This window comes from Schistocerca gregaria, chromosome 8 (assembly GCF_023897955.1).
Source record: "Schistocerca gregaria isolate iqSchGreg1 chromosome 8, iqSchGreg1.2, whole genome shotgun sequence".
In the NCBI taxonomy this organism is placed as follows: Eukaryota; Metazoa; Arthropoda; class Insecta; order Orthoptera; family Acrididae; genus Schistocerca; species Schistocerca gregaria.
In genome coordinates, this window is record NC_064927.1 from 182,977,056 (window position 1) to 182,997,056 (window position 20,001).

Genomic DNA, 20,001 nt, shown 5'->3' on the forward strand with positions numbered 1-20,001 from the left:
TCCCCCCCCCCCCCCCCCAACACATACACGCAAACTGTCTATCATATGATAGGCAGTAGTCAGTATGAATCATATGAACTAACCATTTTTAGTCAATTTGTGTCATAACTTTTTTCTCCCCAGTGATTCGGTACCTGTTCAGTAGTTACTCGATCTACCCATCTGATTTTCAGTATTGTTATGTAGTACAACATTACAAAAACTGATATTCTCTTCTTGTCTAAACTGTTTACCGTCCACCTTCCACTTGAGTGTAGAGTGGCGCTAAAGATAACAGTTACAGGAAAGAGTTCCCAACATTCAAATTTATATAATATGTTAATGTATTTCTCTTTTTAGAAGCAGGTATTCTTCATATTGCAAGTGTGCATTTTATGTTCTTTCTGCCTCTGACATCGGCTGTTAGTTTTTTCTTCAAATACCAAAACCTGTCTGCTACTTTCAATTTCACAATTCCGAATCTAATTCCCTTGACACTTTCTGTTTTAAGGACAATATCCATGCACTTCAACTGATTTTCCAAGGCCTTTGCCGTCGCCGACAGAATTGCAATACTATCGGCAAACTATAAATTTTTTGTTTCTCCCCTCATAACTTAAATTTCCTTTCTGAAGTTCCCTTGGTTTTCCTTAATGCTTGTTCAGTGCAGGCTTCAAACCTGGCTGACTCTTTTAGAAGTTACTGGCTGTCTTTCATGTTCTCTAATTCTTATAGCTTTAGTCAGGTTTTCGTAAATGTTTTAGATAATTTTCTGAGGTATGTATGTCTGTATGCGGCTAGTCTATAAATTTAGGAAAAACGAAATTGTAGTTTTAAAACAATTTAGGCTATAGTTTGAATAAAACAATGTACGAGCAATAACCGTACAGAAACACACTCGTCTCCAAAACGTAAGGACGAAAGTAACGGTCACGTGATGTCTCATTGCCAAGTAACGTGGCTTGATGAAACTTGGACCGTACGTAGAAATGACTCCTCCAGTATAGTCCAGAAGAAAACTGAAAGTAGGTATGTACAGAAATACGCAATGAAACGAACAGAAATGGCACTTATATTCAAAGACAATAATTAAGCTCAAGTCAGCGCGATTTATGATGGTCCCTTGGACATTGTAAAAGGCGGGACATGGTTCTTAACAGGGCACGCGATCACCACGGACGGCAGTTCATGCTCTGCAACGTGTTTCCATGCTGGCCGCAAGGGTCGTAAGCAGTTCTTGTGGTTAGGGCATTCCGTTACTCCGCCGGTGCGGTTAACAACCACTCGATGGTCCCTGGTGCATGTAACGTGGTGCTGCACGTCTCCTTAACACATCATACACCTACTCGATGGGATTTAACTCGGAAGAATGTGCAAGCCATTCCCTTAGCCGAGTATCCTATCGTTCCGAGAGCTCCTTCATCTGTACTGCTCGATGCAGTCGCGTATTGGCATCCATAAAAATGAAGTCAGTGCCGAATGCGTCCCGGAAAGGTGCTCATCTAGAAGGAATACATTGGTGCAATAAAGTTGACCAGTAAGTGCACTACGTTCAAAGATTTGGAGGTCAGTACGCCCCTGCTTCACTCGCCATAATACCTGTGATGGCAGGCGAGCCCTTTGAACTACAACATATTCGCGAATGGACTGGCTTAAAGCCATTCGAATGGTATGGGACGCGTTAAGGTGACGTATAGCAGTAAGTCGCCATGCACCAGGGACCATTCAGTAGACGTGAACCGCGCTGAAGGAGGAATTGAATGCCCTGCTACAAGAATTCATTATAAATTCTGTGGCCAGCACGGGAACACGGTGCAGAGCATGCATTGCCGTCTATACTGATCACACGCCCTACTAAGAGCCTCGTCCAGGGAACCATCACAAATTTCGGTGAATAAAAGTGTCAAGTGCATTTGAAACTTCTCGCGGCGTAATGAACAGTCCATCAAATTTGGGTCATGCAGCTGCGCATATAATGTTTCCTCCACTGTATTTCGGTCGCGTATGGTCAGGCCATCCTCAGAGTGTATAGTTATATGGATGACCTGCGGCCGTCTAGAACGAAATTAGAATGATATTAACACCTTCAGCTGCTAACGGGCGTTGTTATACACTCCAGGAAATTGAAATAAGAACACCGTAAATTCATTGTCCCAGGAAGGGGAAACTTTATTGACACATTCCTGGGGTCAGATACATCACATGATCACACTGACAGAACCACAGGCACATAGACACAGGCAACAGAGCATGCACAATGTCGCCACTAGTACAGTGTATATCCACCTTTCGCAGCAATGCAGGCTGCTATTCTCCCATGGAGACGATCGTAGAGATGCTGGATGTGGTCCTGTGGAACAGCTTGCCATGCCATTTCCACCTGTCGCATCAGTTGGACCAGCGTTCGAGCTGGACGTGCAGACCGCGTGAGACGACGCTTCATCCAGTCCCAAACATGCTCAATGGGGGACAGATCCGGAGATCTTGCTGGCCAGGTTAGTTGACTTACACCTTCTAGAGCACGTTGGGTGGCACGGGATACATGCGGACGTGCATTGTCCTGTTGGAACAGCAAGTTCCCTTGCCGGTCTAGGAATGGTAGAACGATGGGTTCGATAACGGTTTGGATGTACCGTGCGCTATTCAGTGTCCCCTAGACGATCACCAGAGGTGTGCGGCCAGTGTAGGAGATCGCTCCCCACACCATGATGCCGGGTGTTGGCCCTGTGTGCCTCGGTCGTATGCAGTCCTGATTGTGGCGCTCACCTGCACGGCGCCAAACACGCATACGACCATCATTGGCACTAAGGCAGAAGCGACTCTCATCGCTGAAGACGACACGTCTCCATTCGTCCCTCCATTCACGCCTGTCGCGGCACCACTGGAGGCGGGCTGCACGATGTTGGGGCGTGAGTGGAAGACGGCCTAACGGTGTGCAGGACCGTAGCCCAGCTTCATGGAGACGGTTGCGAATGGTCCTCGCCGATACCCCAGGAGCAACAGTGTCCCTAATTTGCTGGGAAGTGGCTGTGCGGTCCCCTACGGCACTGCGTAGGATCCTACGGTCTTGGCGTGCATCCGTGCGTCGCTGCGGCCCGGTCCCAGGTCGACGGGCACGTGCACCTTCCGCCGACCACTGGCGACAACATCGATGTACTGTGGAGACCTCACGCCCCACGTGTTGAGCAATTCGGCGGTACGTCCACCCGGCCTCCCGCATGCCCACTGTACGCCCTCGCTCAAAGTCCGTCAACTGCACATACGGTTCACGTCCACGCTGTCGCGGCATGCTACCAGTGTTATGGAGCTCCGTATGCCACGGCAAACTGGCTGACACTGACGGCGGCGGTACACAAATGCTGCGCAGCTAGCGCCATTCGACGGCCAACACCGCGGTTCCTGGTCTGTCCGCTGTGCCGTGCGTGTGATCATTGCTTGTACAGCCCTCTCGCAGTGTCCGGAGCAAGTATGGTGGGTCTGACACACCGGTGTCAATGTGTTCTTTTTTCCATTTCCAGGAGTGTATATTAACGGGGACAGGTCAAAATTTGTGCCCTGACCTGTACTCGAACGCAGGATCTCCTGTTTACAGGTTAGACGCTCTATCCATCTGAGCCACTGAGGACACAGATGATAGTGCGACTGCAGGGACTATCACAAGCACGCCTCCTGCGGGACTCACATTCTCACCTTGTATGTCCACACTCTACATTCGTAGTGCCCCACCACAACACACTCATTACTCGTGGAAGACATTCTTACCAAGTCCCGTAAGAGTTCGTGAATTATGTGTGCATCCGCACAGAAGAAGAAGGTCATGGCCAGTATTGCAAGAACTGTACAGGCTGGTCCAGTGATAGTGGCCGGGCCAAATATCTCACGAAATAAGCATCAAACGAAAAAACTACAAAGAACGGAACTCGTCTAACTTGAAGGGGAAACCAGATGGCGCTGTGGTTGGCCCCCTACATGGCGCTGTCATAGGTCAAACGGATATCAACTGCATTTTATTAAATAGGAACCTCCATTTTTTATTACATATTCGTGTAGTACGTAAATAAATATTAATGTTTTAGTTGGATCACTTTATCCGCTTTGTGATGGATGGCAGTGTAATAGTCACAAACGTATAAGTACGTGGTATCACGTAACATCCCGCCAGTGCGGACGGTATTTGCGTGGTGACTGCACAGAATAACAACAAAGGATGAAAGGAAATTTCCGTTAACACAATTATTTAATTAAGTCCCCAGCAACTATAAAAGCTACGAAACAACAAAGCACAAATGTAGCTGTTCTGTGTGTGGAAGTGTGATTCAACGTACACATCAGGCACTGTTCTTCCTCAATACGACAAGATGCTTTAAACGCAATTTACAGTGAAGTAATTAAAAAACCAGAAATACTATGATTGCACATAGAAACCAGAATTACAGTCTAATACAAGAACACGAGCCAGATGCTTTGTTGACTGAACTTGTGACCAAGAGGCATTGATTTTTAGGACATTAAAAATAAAAATTTTTCTTTACCTTCATGTACACTCCTGGAAATTGAAATAAGAACACCGTGAATTCATTGTCCCAGGAAGGGGAAACTTTATTGACACATTCCTGGGGTCAGATACATCACATGATCACACTGACAGAACCACAGGCACATAGACACAGGCAACAGAGCATGCACAATGTCGGCACTAGTACAGTGTATATCCACCTTTCGCAGCAATGCAGGTTGCCATTCTCCCATGGAGACGATCGTAGAGATGCTGGATGTAGTCCTGTGGAACGGCTTGCCATGCCATTTCCACCTGGCGCCTCAGTTAGACCAGCGTTCGTGCTGGACGTGCAGACCGCGTGAGACGACGCTTCATCCAGTCCCAAACATTCTCAATGGGGGACAGATCCGGAGATCTTGCTGGCCAGGTTAGTTGACTTACACCTTCTAGAGCACATTGGGTGGCACGGGATACATGCGGACGTGCATTGTCCTGTTGGAACAGCAAGTTCCCTTGCCGGTCTAGGAATGGTAGAACGATGGGTTCGATGACGGTTTGGATGTACCGTTCACTATTCAGTGTCCCCTCGACGATCACCAGAGGTGTACGGCCAGTGCAGGAGATCGCTCCCCACACCATGATGCCGGGTGTCGGTCCTGTGTGCCTCGGTCGTATGCAGTCCTGATAGTGGCGCTCATCTGCACGGCGCCAAACACGCATACGACCATCATTGGCAGCAAAGCAGAAGCGACTCTCATCGCTGAAGACGACACGTCTCCATTCGTCCCTCCATTCACGCCTGTCGCGACACCACTGGAGGCGGGCTGCACGATGTTGGGGCGTGAGCGGAAGACGGCCTTACGGTGTGCGGGACCGTAGCCCAGCTTCATGGAGACGGTTGCGAATGGTGCTCGCCGATACCCCAGGAGCAACAGTGTCCCTAATTTGCTGGGAAGTGGCGGTGCGGTCCCCTACGGCACTGCGTAGGATCCTACGGTCTTGGCGTGCATCCGTGCGTCGCTGCGGCCCGGTCCCAGGTCGACGGGCACGTGCACCTTCCGCCGACCACTGGCGACAACATCGATGTACTGTGGTGACCTCACGCCCCACGTGTTGAGCAATTCGGCGGTACGTCCACCCGGCCTCGCGCATGCCCACTATACGCCCTCGCTCAAAGTCCGACAACTGCACATACGGTTCACGTCCACGATGTCGCGGCATGCTACCAGTGTTAAAGACTGCGATGGAGCTCCGTATGCCACGGCAAACTGGCTGACACTGACGGCGGCGGTGCACAAATGCTGCGCAGCTAGCGCCATTCGACGGCCAACACCGCGGTTCCTGGCGTGTCCGCTGTGCCGTGCGTGTGATCATTGCTTGTACAGCCCTCTCGCAGTGTCCGGAGCAAGTATGGTGGGTCTGACACACCGGTGTCAACGTGTTCTTTTTTCCATTTCCAGGAGTGTATATTGACAAAAAATATACATCCCAAATCGAATAACATATGGTGTCTTGCCCAAGAGAACAACTGCACACGACATGCTCACAACTAGTACTCTATCAACATCGTCTCATCAAGCACTGATCACGCCTACCTCAGAACTACAACTGCCCACAGCAACTTCTCAGCTGCAACTGCCAGTGGAGGCGACTGAATAATACTCTTTGGCTCAATCTCTGGCGCTGTGACTCAGTGTAGTCACATTTCAGTATATAGTTCTGGCAATGCCGGCCATGACCTTCTTCTCGTGTGTGGATGCACAGATATTCCTCGGTCTCTTATGGGACTTGGTAAGAATTTCTTCCACGAGTAATGAGTGTGTTGGGGTGGGTCACTGCGAATGTAGTTTGTGGACATACAAGGTGAGAATTTGGGTCTCGCGGGAGGCGTGGGTGAGACAGTCCCTGCAGTCGCAATAACCTCCGTGCCCTCGGTGGCTCAGATGGATAGAGCGTCGGCCATGTAAGCAGGAGATCCCGGGTTCGAGTACCGGTCGGATCGCACGTTTTCACCTGTCTCCGTTGATATATATCAACGTCCGTCAGCAGCTGAGGGTATTAATATAATTCTAATTTCGTCTTCAGAGTGAATGACAAGACTGACGACAAGATGCCATGCGCGGCCTTACATGCTCCATCGCAGCGGTACTGAGCATGCGGGTCACAGATGCGGTTGGCGTATAAGAAATACGCTTACACACGCGCCGCCTGTGGCGAAGGCGTACAGGCACTCGATTCATTTATCGATGTATGTTCGTTGGCTGTGACATCATGACGACTTCTCTGCAGTTTAATTACCCCAAGATCCGGCTTCCATGCTTTGTCCACATTAAAACCATTATCTCTATTTATTAAATTATTAGCTAATCTTATTTCTATAGATTCCTTGAAGACAGATTCCAAAAAGGAAGAGGTGGACGTTAAAATCTTCACATCACTGTAATTAATGGAATGTCCTGTATCAATACAATGTTCGGCCACAGCTGACTTCTCTGGTTGTAATAAGCGTGTCAATCTTCGATGCTCCACACATCTCTCATGAACGATGCGTGTTATTTGACCTATGTACGACTTCCCACAATTTCCGCAAGGAATCTGATACACACCCGTTTTACGAACCTGTAAAACGTACTTTACAGAGCCGACTAAAGCTGCAACCTTCGTGGAAGCCGGAAGATCATCTTAAAACAGTGTTTCTCAAAAATACGGCGTATCTTCGAGGAAAGAGCACCCACATAGGGCACAAACGCACAAGATCTAAAGGAATTACTATCTTCTTCCCAATCACATACCTGCAGTCTAGTTTTTGCGTTGAATGCTCTAAGAATTTGTTGCGGCCGAAATATCAGTGAAGGAAATTTTATTTACGCGTCTGCATGCCCGAAATTTAAGGGACTAAAAGTGTCATCTCTGTTTTCCTCATTGCGTGTTTCTTTCGGGTATCTTGTGTACTATATTGTACTGTACTGTAGCAGTTCTTTCTATATATGGCCCAAATTTCATCGAGCTGTGTTACTTGGCAGTAATATCCCATGTGAAACTTAGTTTCACCTTTTAAGTTTTTACACTAGTACATGTTCGCCCCTCATCTACTGTCCCCTGTTGAAAAACTTGTTTCGATATCTTGATACATTGCGTTATCATTTGTACGTAAAACAGGCAATGACTCGATTGACTGATTCACTTAATAACTCATCATCGTCCAGCCCTATCCGCTAAGGACAGAAAATTAAAATTTGGAGAAGCTATTGGTCTTATACTGCAAGCGTCGTTTAAGGATGTATTTTTCGAAAAACCACCCCTAAGCGGTTGAAGTAAGAGATGAAAAGTAGTTTAAAAATGTGTCGCTTTTAAGGCAAGTTTGAAGCTATAACTACAATTGGTATTTGGTTTCTCTGTCAGAAATGACGAAACATGAGCTGCAGCATTTCTAGAATTTAACCTTTATGGAGGTGAAATAATGGGCCGAAGTTTTTTGAATGCAAATTAAAAAACTTCTAAAGTATTATGAAAGTTACATCTATGAATATTGGAATTTGACTTCTCTGTTGTACATAAAAAAAAAAAAAAACATGTTTCTCTATATGTGGAAGTTTAACCCCTAAAGGGGGTGCATCGGGGATGAAATGTGTTTTGAAAATGGTTCATTATGGAAGGCTTTTTAAAACTATTTCTATGTAAACTGGAACTGGCTTCCCAGCTAGAAGTAAAGAAAAGGGTTTCATTGTTTTTGGAAATTCAACCCCTAAGGGGGTGAAGAAGGGGATAAGAGAGTTTTTTAAATATGGCGCAATTAAAGCAAAGTTGAAGCTAGAAGCACGAAGACTGGTATTTGGTTTCTAAGTCAGAAATTAAAAAAAAAGTGTTTCAGCATTATTGGAAATTTAGCCACTAGGTTGGTAAAGCAGTGGGTGAAAGTCTTTTTCAAAGAAATAAGTTATTAAAGTACTAATAAAACATTTTCAAGCTATATGTATCAAATCAGATACTTGGTTTCTCGGCTAGATATTAAAAAGATACGTGTTTCAGTGTTTTTGGAAATTCGACGCCTATGAGGATTAAATGGAGGTTCAAATTTATATGAAAAAGTTCCATCATGACGCCACTTCTATACTAAATCTAAGAAAATTTGTATGTGGATTTCCAGTTAGGAAGAAAAAGTGTTCATCTACAGCTAAATTTATACTCCGCAAGCCACCCAACGGTGTGTGGCGGAGGGCACTATACGTGCCACTGTCATTACCTCCCTTTCCTGTTCCAGTCGCGTATGGTTCGCGGGAAGGACGACTGTCTGAAAGCCTCCGTGCGCGCTCTAATCTCTCTAATTTTACATTCGTGATCTCCTCGGGAGGTATATGTAGGAGGAAGCAATGTATTCGATACCTCATCCAGAAACGCACCCTCTCGAAACCTGGTGAGCAAGCTACACCGCGATGCAGAGAGCCTCTCTTGCAGAGTCTGCCACTTGAGTTTGCTAAACATCTCCGTAACGCTTTTCACGGTTACCAAATAACCCTGTGACTATACGCGCCGCTCTTCTTTGGATCTTTTCTATCTCCTCCGTCAACCTCATCTGGTAAGGATCCCACACTGATGAGCAATACTCAAGTATAGGTCGAACGAGTGTTTTGTAAGCCACCTCCTTTGTTGATGGACTACATTTTCTAAGGACTCTCCCACTGAATCTCAACCTGGTACCCGCCTTACCAACAATTAATTTCATATGATCATTCCACTTCAAATCGTTCCGCTCCCATACTCCCAGATATTTTACAGAAGTAACTGCTATCAGTGTTTGTTCCGCTACCAAATAATCATACAATAACGGATCCTTCTTTCTATGTATTCGCAATACGTTACATTTGTCTATGTTAAGTGTCAGTTGCCACTCCCTGCCTATCCGCTGCAGATCTTCCTGCATTTCGCTACAATTTTCTTATGCTGCAACTTCTCTGTATACTACAGCATCATCCGCGAAAAGTCGCATGGAACTTCCGACACTATCTGCTAGGTCATTTATATATATTGTGAAAAGCAATGGTTCCATAACACTCCCCTGTGGCACGCTAGAGGTTACTTTAATGTCTGTAGACGTCTCTCCATTGATAACAACATGCTGTGTTCTGTTTGCTAAAAACTCTTCAATCCAGCCACACAGCTGGTCTGATATTCCGTAGGCTCTTACTTTGTTTATCAGGCGACAGTGCGGAACTGTATCGAGCGCCTTCCGGAAGTCAAGAAAAATAGCATCTACCTGGGAGCCTGTATCTAATATTTTCTGGATCTCTTGAACAAATAAAGCGAGTTGGGTCTCACACGATCGCTGTTTCCGGAATCCATGTTGATTCCACTGTTTTCGGGAATTAAATCGCTGAGGTGGTAAAATACGGGATAAAAATCTTGAGGAAAATATTTACTAATATTAAAAATTTTGGAGCTAAATCTATGAAAATTGGTATTTCACTTCTCGGTTTGATATAAAGAAATTTGTGTTAGGGGATTATAGTTTCTGGGGAAATATCTCCACAACAATGCAAAATTCATTGGATCCAGCTACTAGAATCACTTTCGTGTCAGAAGTAAATTCTCAAAAGACCATGCTTCTATGGCCATAATTAGTATGAAAAGTTGAGAAGATGTTGCAACTTGTGAACAACATAAAAATTCGAGTCAAGAAAAACAAAAAGATCTGTGCAGGCGATATAGTCTGCGCGAGAGAAGCAGCGTGCGTTGAACTACTACGTGATAAAGTTACTAACAGAACTCAATGAAAACTGTCGTGCCTTGGTGAGAACAAAAGTTTAGGCGGAAGGGGAAACATTAACAATGAGTGTACGCTCGAAAGGTACTAAAAATAATTATAATTAGTGCTTCCTCTTCCGTGCGCAGTGTTTTCGTGTACATTTGTTTGTAGTTCCCACGAGAAGCGTTCATGGTAATCAGCTCATCAGAGGATTCGTTTCACAGAATCCTGTGTGCACCTGGGCCGTTTCTGATGCTGCCGTCAGCCGACAAATTAATGCTGCTAGCTCGTCGGCATCTGGTCAGTGGAGAGCGTCGGCTTGTTTAACGCACCATTTCTGTTCATAATTCTTTTTATCTTCTAGATCACTGTCTGCGCGTGAAACATCTCTCAGAACATCGTTGTTTTCGCGGCAGAGCACAGGGAAAATGATCTGTCATCTTTCTCCTTTTCTCTCTCCCTCTCTCTGTCCTTCCCTCCCTTTTTCTTCCTCCCCCCTTCCCCCCTCCCCCCCCCCCCCTCCACCACCACCACGCACACATGGTGAAGAACGGCGTTCCACGACCGGAACACGTTTATTATATCGTAAACGACGTCCAGTTTGAGAAGAATAAGAAGTGGAAGCCACGGACTCTGCCCCCGTTTGGGTTCTGGCTGTACGTGTACAAAGTGAGGTAAAAGAATATTATTACGGATGGGATATTGCAGGCAACGTAAGGTTGTTCGCAGCTGCAATGCCACAATACTGTAGCGATGATATGAAGGGAGTCTTGCAGAGAATGGTGCAGGGACAAATAGTTAACCCTGAATGTAAATAAATATAACGTACTGCGCACAACTAGCCCTAAGAGATTCATTAAGTTCGACTACTATACTGACGGCAACTAACGGTAAACAGTAACAACAGCAAAAGGGGTTGGAGTAAACATTCTCAGTGGCCGAACGATTATCACCAGTGTGGTAACATAAAAAATGTAAACCGTGAGTAAAAAGGTAAATTAATTGTTTCAGGCAGCTCAATTTTATACGAAAAATAACTTTTAAAAAGTTCACGAAACTCTGCGCCTGTTACCTAGTCAACATTTTGATTTTTTGAACAGAAATTGCACACAAAAGTGAGCAGTGAATTATGACATAAAAAGAGTTACAATCAAAAACAGTGTTTTATATAATTTTATTTCGTAATAAATGTAATCACACACCCATCACAGTTCTTGACGTGCGTGTCCCTAGCTGCTCTGATCTACGTTGCATAGAGTGTTCTTTCACTCTGAAAGCATCTATTACTTAGATATATTCCGTTCGTTAACAATTGTGGTTTGTATTCTGTTCGTCTTATTGACGGTGCACATCTGTTGTCGTTCCTCTGTATTTAGAACGTATTTTCTCAAGTAATGCGCCATGATGACGTTTTAAGGGTAACTGTTAAATGTCCATAACTGTGGTCAACGTCTTTAGAACAAAAATTTTTTAAAGATTGTTGTGAGGGGCCACAAGTAGTTCAAATAGTAAAAAAAAGCTTTTTTGAGGTTTTTTAGGATTCCGTACCTGAGTCGGTAAAAGCTCAAAGCTTGTGGCGTGACTTTGTTGTCCGTTTTGCATGTATGTTTGTCCAACTGTTAAGACCACTTGTCCGTTTTTTTATTAGATCATTGGTGTCATTCAAAATAGTTACAGTTGTCTTATTACGTTGTCGGTATTTCCAGCAACGCACCATCTCCTCATGAAACGTGCTCCAGCCGCAGACGATATGTCGCTGAAGGCACTGAAAATATAATAAAACAATTATAGCCAACAGAAGACAGGTCATGGTACTTAAGAAAAAGCTTTTTTCATTTTTTAGGATTGAATCATAAAAGTTTCTTGCTATGTTGCCTTCGTATTTGGTACTGTTTAGCTTGCATTTTTCGATTACGTTACAGTTATGTAGTCGAATACGACATCTATTGCTTTGTTGTATGTAACGTCCGTTTCAAGGTTGTTTACCAGTATCATACGCTCTTTGATGACGGTGGTCAGTTATAGGCTGATGATGACCCTGTAAGCCAAACGCAGTTCACGAAATAATTTGATACTGTAGTGCGTCCACTGTTCGTATTTTAATTGTAAATTTGATATTCTTGTATCAAGCAGCGACTAGACAATGTACCGACACTCTATTTTCTAAGAATTTGTAGCTGCCTGCAGTAGTCTTCAGCTGTCTCGAACTGAACAACGGTCACGGAGCTGCACAACCTCCATCATGAAAAAAATAACATACTGCACTTCACCAGATCTCCATCGTACCGTCTAGACTTTGACTGATCTCAAACTGCCAAGCAGCGAATATCATCCAGATCTTTCAGAGAGTATTTGACTGCTACAGAGTATCAAATAGGTTCAAATGGCTCTGACCACTATGCGACTTAAATTCTGAGGTCATCAGTCGCCTAGAACTTAGAACTAATTAAACATAACTAACCTAAGGACATCACACACATCCATGCCCGAGGCAGGATTCGAACCTGCAACCGCAGCGGTCGCTCGGGGCCAGACTGTAGCGCCGTGAACCGTACTGCCACTCCGGCCGGCTTCAGAGTATCATAACTTGTTAGAAACTAATGGTACGTACTTGATAACGTAACACGTAAGGTGACGTACAGACTTGAACTGCATTCATGGAAAAAAAATCCCAACACCAAAGAGGAGTTCGGCGCGATGAACTAAAATTTGTAGGGATCTTTCTACATCTGAGACATGACGTCTATTCAGATTTCGTGCCAGTCGGGTAAGAGTGTCGTGAACACTTTTTCCCTTTGAGCTGATGTTACTAACGAATGCCTTCAAGACGACGAAGACACCATTATCAAAAATGGCTCTGAGCACTATGGGACTTAACATCTATGGTCATCTGTTCCCTAGAACTTAGAACTGCTTAAATCTAACTAACCTAACGACATCACACAACACCCAGTCATCACGAGGCAGAGAAAATCCCTGACCCCGCAGGGAATCGAACCCGGGAACCCGGGCGTGGGAAGCGAGAACGCTGCCGCACGACCACGAGCTGCGGACGACACCATTATCAACAGCTAATAGAGTACGAACGATGTCGTGTACAAGGGATACGAGAATCTAGTCGTTCTTTCGACGATGTTACAGGAAGCCTTGATAACAATCTAGCCGCCGTACGTGACTGATGGCAGTGCTGCTCACCGGAAGGTACGACCGCAAGAAAACCGGGCTCCGGAAGGCCACGTGTGTGTCTGCAGCAGCTGGCACCACACTAACGCAACAAACTGTTACAAATCGGTTATTTTAACAACAGCTCCGAGTCCGACAAATCGTAACGTGCATTCAGCTGACCGCAAACCACCGGCTGCACCTGCAGCTAGAGGTATGGTCACGGGTGTGATTACGTTTGATAATAGGAGCACTCGTGGTTATCTGACGCACACTGAGTGCAAATTTGTACGTCAGTCTGGTGATTTGACCTTTTGTCGTGCCATTCATGAACAGCACTCCAAGGAGCGATTTTCAACAACACTCAACTCCCTACCGTTATTGTACACCATTATTTTCTTCAGGGAGTCGACATGTTGCCTTGGCCTGCTAGATCACCAGATCCGTCTCCAATAGAGCACCTATCAGATATCATCGGACGACAACTTCTGCGTCATCGGCATACAGCATTAATCGTCCTGTATTGACCGACCATGTACAACCGGCATGGATCACAAACTGACATGTGGCACATGTACGCCACAAGGCACGTACGTTTGCGTGCCTGCATTCTACATTATGACGGTTACACTGGCTATTAGTGTTCCAACGCTTCACAATTGCAATGGATTTCCTTGTGCTTAACATTAACCTGCGATCTTGTAATGTTAACTGTTCCGGCGTAAAGTCGAGCGCCAGTACGCCTATCGAGATAGTCAGAGCAGAGAGGGCTGTGAAGAAGACGTGAGCCAATTGCACGCTGACCGAACCCTCTCCAGGACGACAACGCGACAGCAGCGCCCTCTACTCGAAGAGGACATATGGGCCCCGCAGCATGGACGAGGTCCAGTTCTGGGAGTTTCTATAGAAACGTCAGGACCAACGACCTGCATAGAAGAATTCACTGTATTACTTCTCTCGTATTGTGAATTATACACTACTGGCCATTAAAATTGCTACATCCCGAAGATGACGTGTTACTAACGCGAAATTTAGACGACAGGAAGAAGATGCTGTGATATGCAAATGATAGGCTTTTCAGAGCATTCACACAAGGTTGGTCCCGGTGGCGGCACTTACAACGTGCTGGCATGAGAAAAGTTTCCAACCGATTTCTCATACACAAACAGCAGTTGCCTGGTGAAACGTTGTTGTGATGCCTCGTGTAAGGAGGAGAAATGCGTACCATCACGTTTCCGACTTTGATAAAGGTCGGATTGTAGCCTATCGCGATTACGGTTCATCGTATCACGACATTGCTGCATGCGTTGGTCGAGATCCAATGACTGTTAGCAGAATATGGAATCGATGGGTTCAGGAGGGTGATACGTAACTCCATGCTGGATTCCAACGGCCACGTATCACTAGCAGTCGAGGTGAAAGGCATCTTATCCGCATGGCTGTAACGGATCGTGCATCCACGTATCGATCCCTGACGTTTGCATCAGCATGGACTACCAACTCGGAGACCATGGTTGCGGTTGCCCTTGACGCTGCGTCACAAACAGGAGCACCGTCGATGGTGCACTCAACGACGAACCTGGGTGCGCGGTTGGCAAAACGTCATTTTTTTCGGATGAATCCAGGTTCTGTTTTCAGCATCTTGATGGTCGCATCCGTGTTTGGTGACGTCGCGGTGAACGCACATTGGAAGCGTATATTCGTCATCGCCATATTGGCGTATCACCTGGTAGCGATGGTATGGGGTGACATTGGTTACACGTCTCGGTCACCTCTTGTTCGCATTGACGGCACTTTGAACAGTGGACGTTACATTTCAGATGTGTTACGACTCGTGGCCCTACCTTTCATTCGATCCCTGCGAAACGCTACATTTCAGCAGGATAGTGCACGAGCGCATGTTGCAGGTCCTGTACGGGCCTTTCTGGATACAGAAAATGTTCGACTGCTGCCCTGGCCAGCACATTCTCCAGATCTCTCAGCAACTGAATACGTCAGGTCAATGGTGGCCGAGCAACTGGCTCGTCACAATACGCCAGTCACTACTCTTGATTAACTGTGGTATCGTGTTGAAACTGCATGGGCAGCTGTACCTGTACACGTCATCCAAGCTCTGTTTGACTCAATGCCCAGGCGTATCAAGGCCGTTATTACGGCCAGAGTAGGTTGTTCTGGGTACTGATTTCTCAGGATCTATGCACCCAAATTGCGTGAAAATATTATCACAGTCAGTTCTAGTATAATATATATGTCCAATGAGTATCCGTTTAACATCTGCATTTCGTCTTGGTGTAGCAATTTTAGTGGCCAGTAGTGTATATACTGGAGAGATTTCTTGCTTGTCGGTCGCCCTTTGCTCACGACACATCTATATTTCCCTATGTTACATACTTTCATGTACTTTCTGTAAATAAAATTCATGAATAAGATTTGCTTGAATTATTGTTGGCGATCCGAGGGAAGCAGCTTTCTTAGGTTCCTGACATTTGACGAACAGGCAGAATACAACATTAACCGCTTAAATTAACCTAGACATAATTATTCACGAAATTGCATTACCCTATGTTATTTACTTCTTGATTTTGGGATAATTTTTCCGTTAGTTGTATGCGAATCATTTTTGCCCTGTTGAGTCATGAAACAACATGCTACTGCGAAGAACGTCAGCTGGCGATGAAGACCATCAATCTGCGTTCCGTGTGAAGGAATGTGTGCCTGTGCTATTCGTCCTCAATGAGACTGGATAACACGTCTTTGACGCATCTCTGTATAGGATATCGTCCACTGATTCATGGCGATTCACTATTACGTGAGAAGCGCAGCTATCTTACCGAGCGATATTGAAACAGCCATGACTTTTAAATAGAACGGTGTGACTCTTTCATCTACACTCCATGTTCAAAATGCAGATACGCATCATGCAGTAATATAGTTAAAATCTCGGCCATCCAGATTCAGCTTTTCCTTGGTTTCTCTTAATCGCTTAAGAATACTGCCGCGGTTGATTCCTTCAAAACGGGACACAGCCTGTTTCGCCGGCCGCGGTGGTCTCGCGGTTCTAGGCGCGCAGTCCGGAACCGTGCGACTGCTACGGTCGCAGGTTCGAATCCTGCCTCGGGCATGGATGTATGTGATGTCCTTAGGTTAGTTAGGTTTAAGTAGTTCTAAGTTCTAGGGGACTGATGACCACAGCAGTTGAGTCCCATAGTGCTCAGAGCCATTTGAACCAACACAGCCTGTTTCCTTTCCTATTCTGATCCAGCATAAGCTAGCGCTGCATTTGAAATGGCTGCGTCGTCAAATGGCCATCGAGCCACAATGTTCTCTTTTTTATAGAATTGTATGTTACGTTCGTGACGGAAATATGTTGTTATGTCTTCAGACACGAATGTCGGCATTCGATGGAGAAACTCAACAAAAAAAAACATCGCCCTACATTATTGCCTACTAAATTTAACTTACAGGCGATGCAATAACGGACGTAGTATATGGGCCCATGGTGAGTGTCTGGCAGGAATTTACTTGTCTAATTTAGAGTGTATGCAGTTCTTTATATGGACAGATGAAAGCTTGCTTGAAGACATTTTCGAGCACTATCTGACTGTATACATACAGACATGCTGCATTCTACTACACCACACCAGGACGTTCACGGTACGCCACTCAAAAATGCACATAAGTCGAAACTGGACTCATGGTGTTGTTTTTTGAATATGTGATTCGCAGGAGACCTTTCCTATGCTTTCATAGGCACACCGAGACAAATACCGCACAAATAGGTGAAAAATTCAATAAAACATCAGGCGATTCAGGTTAGGCTCTGTACTCGGACGTCAACAATGCATACGGGCATACTATGTAACTATCTCTGCCTATTGCGAAGCTTCGATGTTTGTCTACCGAAAACCTCGGTGGAATCACACATGTGGATACGAAGGGGGTAATTCTTATGCATACAGTCGGCAAACAATAAGATTATCAGCTTGATGAAGGATGAGGAAAATGGGTAATAGAATGTAGAGTTTGCAGGTCTCTGCTCACATTGTATAGAGCCAGGTGCCACGCTGAGATGAGCTAAGGTGTGTCGTGAGCAGCCTCAGTGACTCTCAAAGTTGATGCTTACTTGAAGCGCCTTACGGTGATGATGGCAGGGCTCCTTCTACTCCTCTGAAAAAGGAGCGCCAAGTCGTTTTCCAATTGTGAGGACATGTGGTATATACTGTGAAGTCAGCTTTCAATCTGAAGACATGCACTACATATTGTGCTGTAGCTGAAAATCCGTCTGTCACATTATCATTTATTACGATGGGACTATAAGTTACCATACTCGCTGTATTCGCTGCTGATACAGAAAGAGAGAGAGAGAGAGAGAGAGAGAGAGAGAGAGAGAGTTATGAGTTGTATATATAGCGAAAACGTATGCATGTATGTAGTATGACCCAATTATCATACCGTGTATATGGGTTTATGAGTGTGTGCGTATGTATCTGTGTAATACAATTAATTGTATGTATGCTAAAAAATGGTTCAAATGGCTCTGAGCACTATGGGACTTAACTGCGGAGGTTATCAGTCCCGTAGAACTTAGAACTAATTAAACCTAACTAACCTAAGGGCATCACACACATCTATGCCCGAGGCAGGATTCGAACCTGCGACCGTAGCTCTCACGCGGTTCCAGACTGTAGGGCCTAGAACCGCTCGGCCACTCTGGCCGCCGTATGTATACTACTCGTATTGAATGATTACTGTGCACGCCAGTTTGAGTGTACACTATGTGTGTGAATTAGTTTGTTTACATTGTGTGTATGTGAGGTAGTGTAGTTTTTCCTGCTGCTGGCCATACAAATCGAGAAAATAAATTTTAATGTTATGTCTCCTCACAGATAAACTGTGAAACTGTAGTAGATACATATTTCATGTTTTACAAGTGCTGGATCTATTTTGAAAACATAGCGACCCATAGTGATTCTTACATACATATATACGAGGGCTATCCACAAAGTACATTACGTTTTGGAATTAAAAATAAATAAAATATTGGATTTTTTTAATTATATGCAGATGAAAGCCACACTTAAATACTACTTTTCTACATAGTTGCCATTTATATTAAGGCACTTATCGCAGCGATGGACGAGCATGGAAATTCCTTCGTCGTATAATTTGCCGCCTGCGCCTTCAGCGACGTGGTTACGTCTTTTGGGACAGAAAAGGTGTGATTTTTGTGGTTTTCCTGGAAAAAGGCACTACAATAAACTCTCAAAGGTATTGCCAAACTCTGCACAACCTCAGAAGGGCAATACAAAACAAGCTCAGGGGAAAGTTGGGCTCAAAGATCTTGCTGATTCACGACAACGGCCGGGCCCACACGGCAAATGCCACTCGTGAAGTTATCGAATCTTTTAAGTGGGAGTTGTTTCCTCATCCGCCGTACAGTCCCGACCTGGCACCGAGCGACTTCCACTTATTCCCAGCAATGAAGAAGTGGTTGGCTATGCAGCGTTTTGATGATGACGCACAGCTTCAAGAAGAGGTAACCACGTGGTTGAAGGCGCAGGCGGCCGAATTTTACGACGAAGGAATTTCCAAGCTCGTCCATCGCTACGATAAGAGCCTTAATTTAAATGGCAACTATGTATAAAAGTAGTATTTAAGTGTGGCTTTCATCTGTATATAATTAAAAAATGTCCAATACTTTATTTATTTTTAATTCCAAAACGTAATGTACTTTGTGGATAGCCCTCGTAACAGGTTAGGACGTCTTCACAGAATGAAGCACTAAATTATTAAATTGTTCCAGATATACGTCACAGTTTGGAACAGTTTACTATGTGTTCACAAACTGAAGCACTTATAAGTTTTCAGAATTTGAAACATCCACTTAGAAAAATTATACATGACTGTGCTTAAATTGACACACAATATTTTTTAGCCCAACGAAATCTGACTTTTAATAATCCCTACAAAAGAATGGCCCTGACTAACATTAACCTATACGTTTCACAAATCACTTACCTCACAAAAATATTCGTTACTCGAACTACTGCAATACGGCGAGCGCCACTACTGCCAGCTAAATAAAAGATTCAAACTACTGAAGGCACTAACTATTTATAGGTATAGTTAGCAAATGAAAGATTTTGATAGAGAACAAACAATGTATTTACCTTAATAGTGTTCAAAAGTCATTATATATATATATATATATATATATATATATATATATATATATATATATATATATATATATATATATAGCAGTTCATGACATCCATTCTTACAAATGTACTGTTTCTGATGGACACACGTCCAGATCATCCGTTCTCAACAATCCGCCATCTCACTCCCCCACATCCACCACTGCTGGCGGCTCACCTTCAACTGCGCAACGCTACGCGCTGTTAACAGCCAACAGCCCAACACTACAATAGCGAATATTACAACAATGTCACCCAGCCACAGACTGCACACAGCACAGCCAGTGATTTTCATACAGAGCGCTACGTGGCGTTACCAATATAAAACCTAAACAGCCTACTTACAAACAGTATGCAACAGCATGGTACATCTACATCTACATCATACTCCGCAAGCCACCTCTTGGTGTGTAGCGGAG